At 43.4% G+C, this 17,625-nt stretch overlaps 1 protein-coding gene across 2 annotated transcripts in view; it reads left to right on the top strand.

Annotated features, from left to right (window-relative positions):
* cntfr (ciliary neurotrophic factor receptor) overlaps positions 1-17,625 on the top strand; it is a 221,234-nt gene that overhangs the window by 28,137 nt on the left and 175,472 nt on the right. For both annotated transcript variants that reach the window (XM_047569166.1, XM_047569165.1), the window contains exon 2: positions 9,776-9,816. The gene's annotated coding sequence lies outside the window, so the exon portion shown is untranslated. The remainder of the gene's footprint in view (positions 1-9,775; positions 9,817-17,625) is intronic.

Below are 17,625 nucleotides of genomic sequence, written 5' to 3' on the forward strand. Positions count from 1 at the left end.
CCCTGGTTGTCTCCCCTTGTAAACCATTCCATCTGTTGAATAGGGAATGTGTGCACTGCAAACCCAGAAGATGTTTAGAAACTTGCACCTTCCCCTGAATGTCTCAGACTGTTTATCTAGTGCTACACAATCACTGGGGATGAATTGCTGTCTGCTGGTGAAGTAGGCTAATATGTTGACACATGGTAATAACACATACGCAAACAGTATGGGCATCATGAATGTCGCACAACCATTTCTGAGTAAGAAAATGCAGATAATACTTACATGTATTAGATGACAGGGGTGACATTTATGAAATAGTATGTATGGTCCACAGAATATATGATTTATATAATAATAATAATATAACAATATATGATAAGAATCAAAGATTCCCGGGAAATTCCATTGGAACTGAAGACAGGTCATTTTTGACCCCCTCATGGAAGCTTGGGCTAATAATACAAGAACTGGAATTTTGTAAAATATATAAAAGGTAAGTAAAAAAAAAGTTAAATGACATGAGATCAATAACATGTTTTTGAGGAATGACTGGAATATGAAGAGATAACTTTTCATTATGAAGATCTTTTGGGTCGTTTTTGAGCCACTCGTGCATCTAAGGGTTAAGGCAGCAAGAGTTATGGCCCAGGAGTTGTGGCCTTGCCCTCCCCTCCTTCTGCTTCTGGCTTAAACCTTTTCATATGTGCAAATAAGCAAGTGGAAGCTCTTGACCAGGATTGGTGCCTAGGTGTGTCTCACATCCTGCCTGTCATGCGGTTCTCTTGTCCTTTTTCCTCATCCCTCCTTCCACCGTGACTGCTTGGACTCCTGCCCAGTTCATACAAGCTGCAAGAATCCACACACCTCATTTAAAGGGGACCATGATTTGTTGGTAAGATGGGTTGTGTTGTAGTTTGAACAGTCCGTTCACCGGTGCAACCGTTGGTTCTGTAAACACTTGCTTGTGTAAGTTTGGTGTTTTTCTATCTACTATCTACTGCATTCTTGTTTGTACTTGTGGCTAAATACTGTTCCAGTTCAAAGTACACATCTGACCAAGTACTGTCCAAATGCCCAATTTTTCATTGATTATTTCTTTCTCTTCTGAACAAAAAATTTCTTCGACTAAAAGAAACACTTCACACTTTACGTTACTTCCCTTTACCCTAGAGAGCTGGGTCGTAACAGTCTCCACAAAAGATTTCTATGCAAATTTGAATGGCTATCCGCATCCAAATGACTGTTTTTTTTTTCACCACCTCTCCACAAAGTTAAGCATCCTCGTCACAAGTGCAGCATCCACGCATATTACTTAAAAAAAAAAACCGCACAGGCAGCGATGCACAAAATAGACATCTGAATCAATTCCAATCCCGGCTCCAAACACCTGTCTGCCAATCTTTTGTCTGCTTTTCCCAGGCCAAGCCGTGTGCGTTTGTGTTGATATGTCAGTTTGTGTGTCCGTGTGTTACCAGTCTGACGGCCGCAGATAAGGCGGCAGTTATCTTATCGTGCTGAGCCAACCTAGCCTAAACCCTCGCAAACCTCAGGTGTCACAGCGTGCTGGCTTTCGCTCAAGCATCCCCTCATTTTCATGTCAATTTCACACCGTTTTGCCGCCGCTGTCTCTGCCCTCTGCTGCCTCTGTCTTTATGCCTTGATTTGCCCCCTCCGTCCTTTTTGATGGGCATTTAAGCCAATTTTAGTCCAGTTTTGCTCCCCTCTTCCCCCTTCATCCCTTTTCTTCATCCTTCTTGGTGTTCTTCCAGTTGGCCTTCCTATCACTCTCCCGTCTTTGGCCGTCTTATCTCGCTTCGCACTTTTTTCCTTATTTCTTCTTCATTTCTTGCTTTCTTCTTCCCTCCCAGTCCTCTCGGCCCCTCCTAAACGAGGCGACAGTCAACTTTAACGTTACCACTCGTTCTCAGTGTCGGCTCCGCATTCGCCGTATTTTCACCCAGTTATTTATTCACATCCCAGCAGCTATGACAGTCGTTTTATCAATCTGCCAGTCATTTGACCTCATTCTATTTTTCCGACTGCCTCCTCTCCTCCTTTTCTCTTCCTTCTCCCGTGTTGCCTAGGGATGCTGTCACTCTTTAGTCTGCCAATCTGCCCGGCCCTCGTTCCTTCCCTCTGGCCCTGAAAGACCATCTTAAATCATACGAGCTCATTTCTTTTTTTGGTAGGAGATACCCTCGAAGCAATTCGGTGACAGTGAGCTGTGACTGACAGTCAAAAGCTGGTCCAATCTGACAGCGTGTGTGCATTTCAAAATCTGCAAGTGTGGAAGGAAACGTACGAACGGTCCAGTTCGTGCGTTACCCTGGATGTGTGAGATGCGTTCGTGTTCATATTTTAGCAAAGGAGATCCGTTCTCAGTCAAGCTGTTTAATAATAATTCCACATTTACACTTCCTTTATACAGTTCTCACGCTACTCTTTAATTCCCGTCCCACATTCAGCACCAAATAGCTCCCCTCTCTTCACCCGCTACCGTTGTTTTTCACTTCACCATATTTTTCATCCACCCTCATTTTCATTAATTAAATTAACTCTTAATTCATTTTGCCTCGTGTATCTCCTCCTCCTCTGCTCCTGCTCTTGCAACTGTTAGTATCACAAAGGAGAAAACAACCTATAGTTTCTTTTTCACGACATTCATTTGCCTCTGCCCCCTTATCCCTCCCTCCCGCTTTGACTGCATTTACATCTGGCGGTGCAGAGGTGGACGCGATGATGAGAAGAGCGAGTGTCTCCTGGACGCCTCTCTGGGGCTTCGCTCTCATCTCTTTGTCCTTCTCGCTGGCTCGAGGAGTCATTATTTTTCTCTCTTTGCCATTCTGTGTCGGCCCCTCTCGTAGCTTTTAAGATCGAATCTTTTTTATTGGTTTGGACGTTTTGGAGCTAATTTTCTCCACTTGATTTGCAGTAAAACCTGCCCCGGCGCTTGTCACATGCTTCACACACACACACACACACACACACACAAAAGAAATGTGTTTGTGTAACTGTTGCTCTACTGCCTTCACCATCATCACAAAACGATTCGGATTTAGTTTTCGACCACTGGAAGGGACTTCACGTGACGCTAGAAAATAAAGTTTCACAATGTCCATTGTCTTCTCCTGCCAGTGTGTTATGTGTGATGGAAGGGATCAGCAAGGCACCGTTGGTTCTTGGATGCTGGTGTTACCTGCTTGGCTATGCTGCGTCCAGACAGTGATATGGCTCAGTAGCTGTGCAGCCATTCACAGAAAACACTGTGATTTCTTAAGCGCGTAGTGAACCATGGATGTTGTACCAAATTGTTCAATATTATACGAAGAATTGTGCCTCTCTGCTGCTAACTATGCAAACTGGACTTTATTTATTTTCACCTTTTATATTGACTGACCACACTGCACTGAAATAACCGGCCAAAAACAACATGGGGAAGAATGGCTTAAACCTTTTTGAAGCGGCGCCTGCGTTCTATTTCGATCTGATGTCAAGCCATCTGATTTCTGCACATTTCATGCTTCTGTCAGAAACGTAGTGTTACAGGGAAAAGTAGAGATGTGCCTTGAGTATTTCCCAGTAACAAGCAATGACAGCTTCCTTGACATTTACATCTTTCCCCCTGACTTTGAAGCTTAAGCATAGCGTCCCGAACCTACTTCTGATCTGTCAAGAGCTCATGTTAAATTAACTGAATGGAGTTTGGTCAGTGCGGTTTGAGCACTGTTTCACTCAGGCAGACACGCAGACACATTTTGTTGACAGTTTACTCTTGAGATTCCCGTTGCTAACAATATATCGCCCGCTCGTTCTTCAGAAATGCCAGCGATGACATCATCTCATTTTCCATTGTTAATATACAGTAATTTAATTCCTAAAATACGACCTTTTGTTTAGCATTGTTGTATTGTTTTCAGATTTTGGCTCATAGTGTAATTCAGCCATCATTTCAGCTCCAAATGCAACAAATCTAACATCACTCAAATTGTGAACAATGTGAGGAATTATGTTCTTATTGTGCACTTGTCTCGTCGTGATTGTCTAGTTAAAGAAAGCGCTGTGTAAAACGAGCACAAAATATTGGGTTCGGCTGTGTGCTCAGTCTGATCCGATCTCTTTAAAAATGCCTTGATCGGCCCTAAGAATGTGCAAAATACGGCCAAAAACAATGCCCTTGATGAGAACTTGCGATCTTGCGATAAATGTGATAAATTCAAGTTGACGACATGGGCACGCGCAATGTACTTAACGTCCTCACCGAGGCGGAAGGTGGCGAAGAAGAGATGAGGCTCCCTATCAGAAATTTGGAACTGATTCAGATGCGATGACGTGGATGTGGAACAAACTTGTCCCATATGCGAGGTTTGAAAAACAACAACAAGACAATGGCTAAGGATAGCAACACAACAAATTTATTCCTCCACCTGAGGCACAACCATAAGCAGGAGCCAGCAAATGAGTCAGGAGAAAGCAGCCGCATCCGCTGGTAATTAAATAAATAATAATAATAAAAAAAAAAAACTCAGCTGAAAATTGCAGACGCATTCTGTCAGTCCGTTCTGTATCACAAGCAAAGCAAGTGAAGATAGAACCGAATGGATTGCATTTTGAATAGCAGAAGACATGTTGCTGCTGCAAACCGTGGAGAGGATTGGAATTATTTATATATGTTATTTGTTACCATGAATTTTATCGTTATCGCCTAATTGGCAAAATTTATTGTGATAAATTTTTTAGCCCATATCACCCATAACTAATCAGATCTCTGTGACCTTGTTAAAACCCCTCTAGAAAGACTCAGACTATATAGTGCAGCTCTAGTAGCTAAAACTCTGTAATCCTCAAGTAGCCCACATTGAGAACAGAGACTGATATTCATTTTTTTTTTTTCATCTTGGCCTAGGAACACAAAAAGGAATGTATTAATGCGAAAATGAAGGGATAAAAGTAGCTGCAATATTACTTTGCTCCCTAATTTTAAAAACACCACTTGCCCGTGTGTTCGTGTAAGCGCCATCTTTCCATTTTCAATTATTACCACCCAAAGCCAATGCAAATCTGTTACCAATTTTTTATTATAATATTTTTCCTCCTTAAGTGCTGCACCATTGGACAGGGGAGGATAGGAAAATTTCTAAATAGGCAAAACATTTCTCATTTTCCCTCTCAGCCAGCCAGTCATGGTTTGTTGAGTCGGGTCAGTCGTTGAGCAGGTTGTGACACTGGAGGCCGTAAACCCAGCACATTATCCATTCTCTTTATGGTACAGTTAAATAACAAACTGGCTTTCATTTTTAAAAGCTGTGTACAGGCTGCTTTGCCGCCTGCATAAAAACGCATGGTCACCCACATGCAGTATATAGCTCATAGTAACACGTCCACTCTTCTGCGTAGCCTTCCCTTTCCCTGTCCAAGGCAGCATTTGACTGACTGTCCTGTCCACCTCTTCATGTTGGGGAATACTTCCTTGTATCCCCTCTGTCCTCTCTGTTTTCATTACACCACCATTTGACAAAGACCCCCCCCTGCCCCCCGTTACATGAGAAGAGCCAGAGAGAACAGGATCCAAGATAAAGCATCTGCTGCAGTGATGTCAGATGACAGTTATGAAGCAGATTATGAAGCTTATAGTCTGAACTCGCTGCCTCCGGTTTTCTCTCTTAACCTCTGACATCTTAACTGAGCAATCCCCTTGTCTTTTCTTGCACGGTCTCATTGGCTTTTTTTTTGTTGTCTTTCACCATTGTTGCCTTCACACGTGTTGCATACCTCCCCTGAGCGGCGTCCACACCAAATGATGACGAATCAAATAACATCGAAACCAAGTGCCAACCTTGGGGTGCCTCCCGCAGTTCTTTAAATGGCCACTTGAGGCTCGCTCCAAAAGTCAGCCTCCGTAGACTTCCATATTAAAATAACCCACTCTACAGTTTTCGTCTTTAAAACGAGTTTTCCCATTCATGAAAACTGTGTGAGGTTGAATATAATACAGACAACTAAGTGTGGCTGCTTTGACAGGAGGCTGGTTGTCTGCCGAGTCGTCAACCACCCACCCCAGCTCCACTCAAACTCCACGTCTTCTCCTGTTTTTGATGATGGGAAAAATAAGAGATGGACCCGATTGTCATGGTTAGAGCCACCGCACTGAACTTCCCCTCTTGAGGTAGTCTATGGTTGATGTCAGAAGGTTCGCCCATCTTCCTAAAAACCTACCTGGAGAGAGCTTCCCTTCTTTGGTTGACACCACAGGGTTCTTCAACCTTCCTTAAGAGAACTTGCCCTCTAGGAAGTCTATGGTTGACGCCACAGGGTTCGTCTATCTTTATATACAGCTGATAGCTCACACCGGAAGGGTTTTGCATATTTATTTGTATCCTTAAAGCTGGAGATCTTCCTTGTGCTTCTTTGGTTGCTGTTCATATTTGTCTAGCCTCTGGACTACATTCTGTTCAAGTTACTCAGATTTTCTCTTGAAATGCTGGGAATGAGAGTAACACAGCTGTTTGCAGCACGTCGGTTATTTGTTGAACCACTTAGATTTTTAATCTCTGAATAAGTTTTAACTTGTTCCATCTGATTCCTCCTCCCTGTTTCTCTTTTCTGCCTTAGCATCTGTCTACTTTCATTTTTGACTGTTCCCTTTTAGACGTAAGCATCACTGATATGCCACGTCTTTCTTATCTTTTAAAAAAAAAAGAGAGACATGCAAACACAGCAGCACTTAAAAAAATCATTACTTTTTCCGACTTGCTTTCATCCGTCAGACTCTTGCTGTGCTTTGTTGCATGTAATTAGTTATGCTGTTGTGAAACCACTCGATTGGTAAACGTGTTCCGCAAACAAACTGGTCAAGCAGGTCAACCTTTTTTCTTTCTTTTCCCCATGGGTTTCCCTCCCACTATGCCCATAGATAAATCCTCTGTCCCTGCACGCTCTTTTAGCCTCCATCTTCTTAACCCGAACCCCTTCTTGCTTGCTAATAATAGTGGCTCGAACAGAACAGGCAGGGAAACGGAGCAGAGGCAGAAAATTGGGGGACCATTGGCTGCGTGCAGTTCAGTGCCTCTTTTAACTTCTTTTAGCCCATTGATTTATAGTCGTAGCTTTGCGGGCTAACCTTTTAAATACTGTTATTTTTAGTTTGTTTGTGCAAGGTGATGCCGTTATACTCCGAAGGTTGCTCGATATTTGGCAGCGGCGTTCTAAAAATAAAAGAGGCATGCGTGAGCGGTTTAGGTTCGTTTTCGTGCGCGGTCGCCAACACATCCGTTCGTGGGCCTTAATCAAGGAGGCCGTTTTGATATTAGCGAGAGATGACACGCAACATCAGTCATGTCGCAGGAATGCGCACGAAACACTTTGACCTCGTTCCCGAGAGCTTGTTTTTTTTTTTTTTTTTTTTTTTTTTTTCCCCGCTGAAGACGGACTAAAGAAACAGACGATTTAATAAACTCAATCCCGGCTTTTGGCTGGTGGCTCGCACATCTGTTTGCAAAGTGCATTATGTATGGCCGGTGCGCAGGGCAATCCGCCACGTTCCTGTCACTGCCGCTGAGCAAACTTCACGTTAAATCTCTTGTTTCGCTCGTGCGTTCCCCCGAAATCGGGATGCGCGGCCACGATTTAAAGATTTTCCCGGGATTCGGCCGCTCGCAAAGACCAAATCCGTCTGCCGCTGCTCGCTACGCTGTCGTGTTGTTTTTGAATATAATTCATATGTAAGGGGTTCTGATATCTGTGGCTTTTCACTGGGGATCATCTCCTGTTATGGGGGTATTAAAAAGACACATGCTGAGTACGTAATTATATCCAAGAGTCTTCTTTCACTGTTTACATCCTCATCTATTTTAATCCCTCTGTTTGTAGTAGCTAGTGTATATTAAGCTCTTCATCTTATTCTCCTTTGGTCTTTTTTCTTTTTTTTCTTGCATAATCATGCGTTCACTCTCCACATAAGTAATTTTAGCCTTTTGCTGTCAGGCTCCCAATCTGGAACCGCACAGAGGCCGGTGGGAGTTGGATTTTGCAGATTTGCTTGGTATTGTTTTTTTTTTTTGTTTGTTTTTTTTCCCTTTTTCTTTTTAGTGATATTATTTGCGTGCTCTTTGTTAGTGTGAAATTTATTTTTGTCATCCGGAGAGTTCAAGAACTGCTGAATTGGAAAAGTACAGCTGGTGTCGAGGTCTGGAAGGACAAAACGAACGTGTGTGAGTGTGTGTGTGTGTGTGTGAGTGGAATGGCACGCGGCGAGTGAGAGCGTGTGAGGCCGAGACGGCCGGAGTTGCAGATAGAGGAGGAGCAAACATGAAGGGAAAGAGTGAGAGATGGGGAGAAAGCGTGTACTCGTCTAAAAGGCGATGTTTCACACGATAGCGCGTTCTGCAATGTTGCTGCACGGCACCATCAGCAAATCTTGCCTCCCCTTCAATTTGTGTTGTCTGGTGGCGCGCTGATCCATCACTACTAACCCCCGAGGTATATAATACTTTTCACATCCTAACCGAAACCATCACAAGCGTTTTTTTTTTTTTTTTTTTTTTTTTTTTTTTTACTTCCACATTAAATTTGTGATGTAAATGTGATATAAAGGCTTCACCCGGTTAAACAGATACACTTTTGCATTACTGCGGTTGTGTTTTTCGGGGGGTTTATTCGGTCCTTATATAACATCACAGCATTAAAAAAAATGGTTTGTTTTGTCAGTTTTTTTTTTTAAACGTCAGGAGTCTTCCATGAAAGATTACGCTCGGAGTGACGGCTTAAATCTCTGTGCCCGGTGAAGTAAATGTTGACTCGCTGGTATTGATTAGCAACCCTCAAACCTCCACTCCTAAATATATATTACTGTCGCTTTGAGGTGGCGCCGCGCAGAACAAATATGTTTGCTCTGAATTCTGACTTCAGCATCGACTGCCTGCTTTTCTGAGCAAAACCTTTGAGCTTCTTATTCTCCAGTGACATTTCACTAACTCACTCTAAGTTAGTGACTAGAGTTTAACTCCTTTGTTCATCTGGCGCACTCGGGTTTTTAACTTTTGTGTCTCCACAGCTGGACGCTTTCAAAGCTCAAAACGATCCGATTTTTAGGTCTGAACCAGTTCCCCTCCGGTGTATCCGTCCCATTTTCCTGTATCCTCTAGTTCCAGGGTTTTTGTTGGCTTTTGCCTCGGACACTAGACCACTTCATCAGGAGCGTGACGTGGCCGCGGTAACAGCCGTTTTACAGCGCGGCCGATTTGGCTGATGTGCGTGGCAAGTTAAATTACCATGAAGTGTGTGTTTTTTTTTTTTTTTTTTGTGTGTGTGTTCGTGCGAGTGTGTCTAGCAGGCTGTGTGAGAAGCGTGTAATAGGCTCACCTGTCCCTGGCTGCAGACTGATGGGCAGGTGGAGAGAATGGAAACCAGATGGAAAGAAGGAGCGATGGAGGAGGGGGAGGAGGGGGGGGGGGGTCGTTGAGAAAACGAATGCTCGGAGTAGATAAGACAGCAGCAGGCGGCCTCTGGGGTGCATACGTTTAGACTTTTCACATGCTGTTTGTGTGTCTAAAGCTACAAAACTTCAAGTGCTTTTTTAGAGGGTGCTGCCGTTCCTAATCTCAGAAAGTCTAGTTTCACGTTTTCTAATATTTTTAGCCAGATTTTTCAGACCGTATTGGTGAAATACATCTGGATCTTTTCTTTATCGTTGCCTTGAAGAGTTTACCAGTGTGTGAAAAGTTTCATATTCTGATCTTCTACCGTCTCACATTTGCTGCTGAAGCGGTGACTAACTCTGAGTTGTTTTTGTCAGGGTGAAGAGGAGGATCGTGCTGGCATTTTGTCCCGTCCAAGGTGAGTTAAGTTCATCTTCCCTATAGATATTCACACTGCTACAGTTGTCTTTTGTTTTTGTCTTTTATACTGTGGTGCCGTTTAACGAACCGGAGGCTTCTCGAAACTCTGAGAACCCTGAAAGTGTTGCTCTTGTTCTCTGTTTTCCTGCTCGTGTCTGCGTCCTCCTGTGAATAATTTCTGAAACTTGCCTCGCGCCACTTTGAAGATGAAAAAACTCGGCGAGATCGAATCAACAATGCGAGCCACATGTGTGAAGGGCCGCAGAAATACTGTGAACCTGTTCCTACATGTGTGAGAACAGAGACCGAGAGCAGAGACAGACTGCGTGCGAGAACGAAGCTTTAGCCTCAGTCGGCTCCGAACATCCCGATTGACTGATTCTATCAGTCCTGTTTGGATCCGAGAATAACGTCCAGCGCTCTGTGCGTTACCATTTCAACCAGCCGGGGACCTCTGGCCTGCCGGTATGGTGGTCTCCGCTTCTCTGTCAGTAGCATGTCTCGGGGCTGTATCTGGTTGCCGTGGTGACATGCGTGTGTCAGCAGTGGGATGTGTGATGTGTGTGTGTGGAGCGGCGGGCGTTGAAAGGGCTCCGCGGAGGCGTATAGAGTTCCTCCGTGCAGAAATGCCAGCGACGCACACATGTCGGCGGTCGGACACGGAAACTGTAAGGCACGCAGACGTTACACACCGTCACCCGGGCGCACACACACACACACACACGCAGGGAAATACGCAGACGACACGGACACACACGTAGACAGATATCCAGATTCCACACAGGCCACTGCCATGCATTCATACTGACAGCTCAGGCCTCTTAGGTTACACGCAGGGACGCTCACGTCTGCCGCAGCACTTTGAACACTGATAGCATGTGTACACACTTTTATTCACTCACAGACCTGAAATGTAACTTTAATATCTCATTTTCATAACCAACGTTGACAGATTTATTTTGAAGTGACGGATGATCTTTGCATGCAGAATTAGTAAATGCAAATTGGGCCTCGCTTAAGTCCAGCTCAGCTGTAGTTGATGAGGGAAGGGAGAGTCTTGCTCATTTGTTTCCCCGAGCGAAATACCCCCCACACACACACAAGGCTAGGGATTTGACCTGAGGACGCAACCCTGCAGAAACGTCAGCCTGCTGCCGCTGACAAACAGGTGTAATGGAAGGTAATTACTCTTTATTTCTGTTTTCACCGTAATGAAGTTCCAGTTGGAGATTAGACTCTTCCCGTCGGGAACGTTTGACTTGCAGCGAGGCATATGTCATGTTGCATAATCTCAATAAACTAAGCGGTGAGATGCAGAAGCACCAGACGCTTTAAATGAATTGCATAGAGGGGAGACTCAAGAGAGCGAGACTCTGGAGACTAGAATGTCTATTGGCCGGTTACAGGTAAGAATATTAATGGGACTGGAGATAAATTATTTCTGAGGTCAGATAATGCTCCTCGTGCTATTTAATCCGTTTTCTCAGCTGCGCTGCTAAATAAATGTAAGTGTTCAAACTTTCTCTCGCTTTCACAAAGCGTTTATTGTTCTTTTTAGGGGTTCAAGGAAGGTACACTTAAGAGAACTGAGCAAACATTACGTATTCATACTCTTCATTATTTCGCTGGAGTTGTTGACAGCTCTGCATTCCGCTGAAACGCATTCATTTTGAGCCTTTAAAGGTCACCATTGTAGCTGCGTGTCACTCTACAGCAGGTTAATTCAGTGAGCGTATACAATGATTTTTCTCACATGCTAGAGAATGGCCTTGTGGAAATAGCAACACGACGGTGGTTATAATATTTCTGAAATGCCACGCTGCCTTTCACCCCGGTGCTTCTATAGATAATGCTTTGAGACACTAATGCGTCCAAGAACAAATAGAGCCGGTAAAGAAAGAAAAAGTGAAACAGTTTCTTTTTCGGTAGGTTCACACAGCTGTTGTGTTGTATTCTTGCTGCTTTTCTTCTCACAAACATCGCATAGCCCTAACCCAAACCCAAACCCTTACGGTGCGGTGATACAGTTTTGGTGTTTTGGGAAGAAGTTCTAGTATATATTAGATTGTGACTTTTCCTGCGATCCCCAGACCTAGAGACCAGGCTTGAGCAACAATCCTTCTGTGAAGAGACTGCAACAGAATTGTGCCTTACGTTCACTTGCCAGTTCATTAGATACACAAAACTAAAAATAACAGCTAACATAATGGTCCTGTCAAAACGCCCCACGACTGAAGCCAACTAAAGAAAAACAGATTGCTTTTATTAACTTAAAGGAAACAGAACAATCCAGTATTGGCAGCATGTAATTTTCACACACTCAGACCCGGTCAGTGAGTACCTGTCCCTGTTTTGAGCTTTGTAACGCAGACAAGCTAGGCTAGTTTATCTAGATGACATACTGTATCAAGCTGGTTGATGAGATGAGATAAGATAAGATAATCCTTTATTTATCCCACAGTGGGGATAAGGCTCAGCTGCTGTTTACACTTTTTGGTTATCTGCTCTACCGAAAGGTTCAGTAAATGTTGAATAAGTCAGACCAAGCAGTGTCCGATAGGTCGATTCACACTGTTCAAAACACCCTTTCATTTTCATAAGTAGTCATCCAGGATGGCTATTGATTTAATTGTACTTTCAGTCTCAGGCAGCAAGTTTTTAGACGGTTTGCTCCGACAAGAGTGCATCACCCAACCAACCACTCCACCAGTCAACTTGGAATCTACAGCCCTAGATTTAACCCCATAATTATCCATGCTACGTTTAAAAAGTAGCCTGCAAGTGTAAATGTCACTTAAAAAGACGTTCTTGTTTTATTTTATCTTATTTTATAGTGTCTTCTAAGATAAGACCATTGCTTTCATGTTTCTTTCTCTCTGGTCTTTGGACCCTGCAAATTCCTCTACATGTGTGCCAGTGCATGCGCCTCCTGCCCGGGAGTGTGTCAGTGTGTGTGTGTGGGGTCATCAGTAATGTGAGAGAGTGTGTTTTGATCCCACTGGGTCGCCTTGTCGCCAGAATCACCTTTACACAAACACACACACGGTCAGTCCTGCTCACTCGCCGTGCACACACAGATCTTATTGACATTGATTTGTCTGCAGTGTACCCTGCACCGCTTCCTGATTTAGTTTGCAAATGCATTTTGTCACAAAATTGACTTTGAAATTGACTTTTAGGTTTCACAATTATGGCAGTTTTTCTTCTCCCCCCTTTCTGTCGGGGGTGTGCACGTTCGCGTCAGTCATCCGAGCGTCCGGTTTTTCGTTTGTCTTTCCTAACAAGTGTGTGCGTGTGCGTGTGTGTGTGCATAATGTGTGTGCACATTAGTGTGTGCTTGTTACCTAAGAGCCTGTTCTGCCCTAATGGATTCAAAATGACCTGAGAGCTCTTCCAAGTTCACTCATTATGTCAAGCGTCACGATGTTTTTTTTGTGTCTGTTTAGAATAGCTAATATTCTTTCATTTTGTTCTTACTACTGTTCATTAGTTAGCGATGGACACACGGAGATGTCGCTGAGTCTTTTTGAGATTTTAACATAACCCATTTTTAAGAAAGAATGAAAGGTATAGTAGGTTATATAGTATACTGCAAATATGTGTTATAAATTCATAAAAAGTGTCTATTATTTTTGAGTTAGACGTTATGATCTCAGGGCTTCACACTTCTTCTTGCTAATTGCGTATCCCTGGAAAAAAAACATCACTCATAAGCCTGTTTATGATGAATGATTTTCATATTGGTGAGATTTTTAATGCAGCTTTGTTTAGCGTTCTTTCTTATTTAAGTGTGTTTTGCCCTTATATTCTCGCTCATTTTCTTAATTAATTTGTTTCTGCGTTTAATTTGTGAACCTTTTACTTCACGTACATACACAGACAAAACACATGTACTGTAGATGGACATGTCTTTCTCATTATAGTCCAGACAAAGTCACTGTCCGCCGTCTCTGACCTGGTAATAATACACATACTGTAACGACGCTCTTGCTTGATTCCAGGTTTAGCTTACAGTCCACATGCAGCCGTTGCACATTGACAAGGCGATATTAAGATTGGCGCCGGGTTGCCATCTCTGTGACCTAGAAGTGCTGACAAGGGAGTGATAAGGCAAGGAATTGTATTAACTCAGCCGTGTCCTGACCACGCTGACAAGACGTTCTTTTCTAGCCCTCCTGACAGCTCTGAAGATATAGCGGGCTAACACAACTGAGAGCAGCGTGTCTGCCTTATAAGATACCGATGCTGACAAGTCTGTGTACTGTGATCTTAAGAACTGCAGACTAGGGGGCGGTAAGGCGAGGAATAAAGTTGGCTGTATGGGCTATACATGGTGACAAGGCATGGAAGGACTCTGTGCTAGCCTGCCGTCGCGGCGCTGACAAGACGCTGGATGTTTGGTGACAACAAGCTGCTAGCTATTCCCCACTCATGTTAGCATGGCCGGGGTCACACAGACATCTGCAGTCTGGAGAAACTTGAGCCTACCCTTCCTGCAGACATTGTCAGCGTGTGTGTGTGTGTGTGCGCCCATTGATGGGGATTAACAAATATGTGTGAGCACGGCTCCCTGGGATGGTCCTGGCTGCTGATGGAGGTCAATGCATGTGAGCTCTAATGTCCGTGAGTGTTAGTGTGCGATTGTGTGCGTGTGTTTGCCAGGCAGCGAGGGGGGTTAGGACTGGATTGCAATGACAATAGAGAGGAATTTAAATGAGAGGAAAAAAAAAAGAGGATCAGGGACGTTTGCAAGGAGGATGGAAGGGGCTTTGCTACCATTGTTATTCTTGGTCTTTGTCAAATCTGCTTCTCTATCTCTCTATTACAAATCCTGCGCTCTCTGTCTCTCTCACTTATAGCTGCCGCGTTTCTCCTTCTCCCTCTTTTGATTTTATCCTAACTTGTCCCCGTCTTTGTTTTCTTCCCTTCTGACCTTCAGTCCATAATATGCCTCGTATCCCTTTTCCCCGTCTTGCTGTCAAAAATCATGAGTGTTTCAGTCCGTGTTTGGAAGTGCTGATCAAGTGTGTTGGTCCTTGAGTTCTGTTACTAACCCCCTTTGTTCAACCCTCTTATTTCACTTCATAGTTCAGCTAGTTTCTCTGACACTGCGTCTTCATATTGAGTGACCAGTTATTAGTTAACTGCTGATATCACTTACAGACGTTTGAAGCAACAGTGAAATCCGAATGCTGGTGAGCTATAAATGGAAGAGTTCAACTTTTTGTGAAAAGTGCTTACAATCAGTTTTCGCTATCCTGCAAACTCAAATAGACCTCGAATTATTATTCTTTTCCAGTCGATTAATTTAAAATCTGTGACTGAAGAAGCCATTTCAAACTTTTGTCCAATTATTCTACTCATCAAAAAGTTATGGTTCATGCAGTGCAGAGCCAATTAAAAGAAATATGTTGTTTATTGTATTCTGCCATTTGCTCACATATAGTGAATACATAGTATTCATTATGATTTAGCTTAAATTACTTGGGTTGGTTGTATTTTTTTTTCCACAAAAGTTTCCTTACACCCACATAAACAAACTGCTTACTACCACAGACTGTTTAAATATGCACGGTGAATCCACTTCCTCGCATTGGCCCAAATGCTATTTTCCCGGGGACACTGCCAGTGCCATCTTTAGAGCCAGAGTCTGAGCAGTATGGTCCGAGAGTAGAGCCATGCCGAGCCATGATATCAATGACCTGGCCAGACTCCCTTCACACTCAATGCTCCACCTCCAGCAGTCACAAGAACATGTTGGATCAAACATTGTACTTATTTTTAAAAATAGTTTTTACAACTCTCATGGTCCCACAGGACACTTTATGTGGTAATAGACATGGCAGTTGGTGGCCACCATTATGTCACATCCTGCTTCTGTGTTGTCACATAACTAACTACAACGAAACGTATACATACACTTGAACATGCATCCACATTATATTAACTGTAATTATAATAACTATAATTTATATCTATGTAGTTTCTCAGTCATCCAGGTCCTTGTGTATCTAAAAAGCCAACTGGATTTGCAGAGTTTTGAGAAGTAGCTTCTTCAGTTTGATGTTTAAATGAAGGACAGACATATAATCTGAAATATTTCTGCCATCAGTTTACAGTACAGTCTTAACTTCTGTCTCCAAGAAGTTTCAACACTATTCACACCTTGAGACTGGAGCCTCTGAGTGATAATGGCTTGTTAGGGCACCATTCATAAGGAAAGAGGGCAGGAACCAACAGCTCCTCTCAACAACAGGTGAGTATCTAGCTGTTAATGGAAATTAGTTGCACCAGTTCCTGCTCATTTACAGAAACATGAAACCCAAATAGTTCCCTGTTTAATCCTCAGACTTCCCACCAGTCCCATAGAACAGTGAAACGTCTTCTCAAAATTTAGTTTGGCCCAAGTCCCATCCACTAACATGGAGGTGGAGCTTAAGACCTATACCACAGTCATTCACCAGGGGGAGCTATACTTGCTTTGGCCTCAGTTTAGAGGAGCAGTTCAGCTGCCCGTATTTATACAGACTGTGCTTACTACTTTTCAAATATGCTGAAAAGTCAGCGTTGCCTTATCACCATCCAACAGTCAGAGAAATCTCACTGTAATAGTCAAATTTCTGACGCCTTTGTCTCGTTTTGAGGTTGTAAATTCTAGTAGATTTTATTGAGATGCGTGTGCAGTTGTGCTGCTGTGTCAGGCTGTTTCATTTTCATTAATTATATTTTATTGGGTTTCTATTTGCTGCAGCCCTACACTGTAGGAGTTACATTCCTCAAACTATCCATCCAACTATTTATCCTATCTGTCCTATCTGTCCTATCCTATCCCATGTGTGCATGTCCGTAAAGTGCTTTAAAAAATAAACTGGACTTGTAGAGTTTAGAGTTTGCCTTTTTAACGCCTTTTGGATAACCATGACCTGGATGACTGAGAACCTTCACAGACCATATGTGCACAGCATCTCAAAAGATTTGCCATTGCATTGGCATGCCTGTTGTTTGGTACAATTGTGGCTTTATAGAAACAAAAACCTGTGCAACACCAAAACTAACTTAACAGAAACGAAACCAGAAATCGATTTTTTGGCTGAGTGGCGAACAATTGCAGCGTGTCTAATAAACAAGTGCTCAGGCCAAGTCAAAAGACTGCTTTTTGTGTACTATTTCATCCAGTGTCACTTCACTCTCTCCAGTTGTGGTCTTTTTTGTTGTTCAGTCTTCCTGTGACTCACCAGATCTCTGTGTGTCTCATTGTCTGCCTCCGTTCACTTCCTCTGTGTCTTGTGTTATTACCCCAGCAGCCTGTGGTCAAATGTAGTCCAGTTGCTAATATAACCACTCTCAAAACATGCTCATTGATTTTAATCACTTTGTGTGTGTGTGTGTGTGTGTGTTTCAGTCATACATACACACATGTATACACATGCCTGCCCAGCCCCTTTGCTCTGTAGCGGCTCTAATTGCGATCAATTAGGAAACTTCAGAAGGCTGAAATAGGAGCTGTGACAAGGGGCATCCGCTGAGCTGGCAGGGATGGGGGGGGGGGTTGAGAGGGCGGTGGATGAGAGGGAAAACGGGTGACATAGGAGTGGAGGGAGGATGGGAGGGGCAGGAGAGAGGATCCCAAGTTGGTGTGGAGAGATGAGCTAATGGTAATAGCGTGATTGATGTGGCCACAGCAGCTGAAAGTCACATCGTTTTTCATGCCAGGTATTGATTCCTCGCTCTCTTGTTAGCTTTGGGGCACAGCGGATTGGGCACGGCACTAACAGCACCACGGTCAGGGGTTGTATTCCCATCTGAA

Source organism: Mugil cephalus, chromosome 19 (genome assembly GCF_022458985.1).
Source record: "Mugil cephalus isolate CIBA_MC_2020 chromosome 19, CIBA_Mcephalus_1.1, whole genome shotgun sequence".
In the NCBI taxonomy this organism is placed as follows: Eukaryota; Metazoa; Chordata; class Actinopteri; order Mugiliformes; family Mugilidae; genus Mugil; species Mugil cephalus.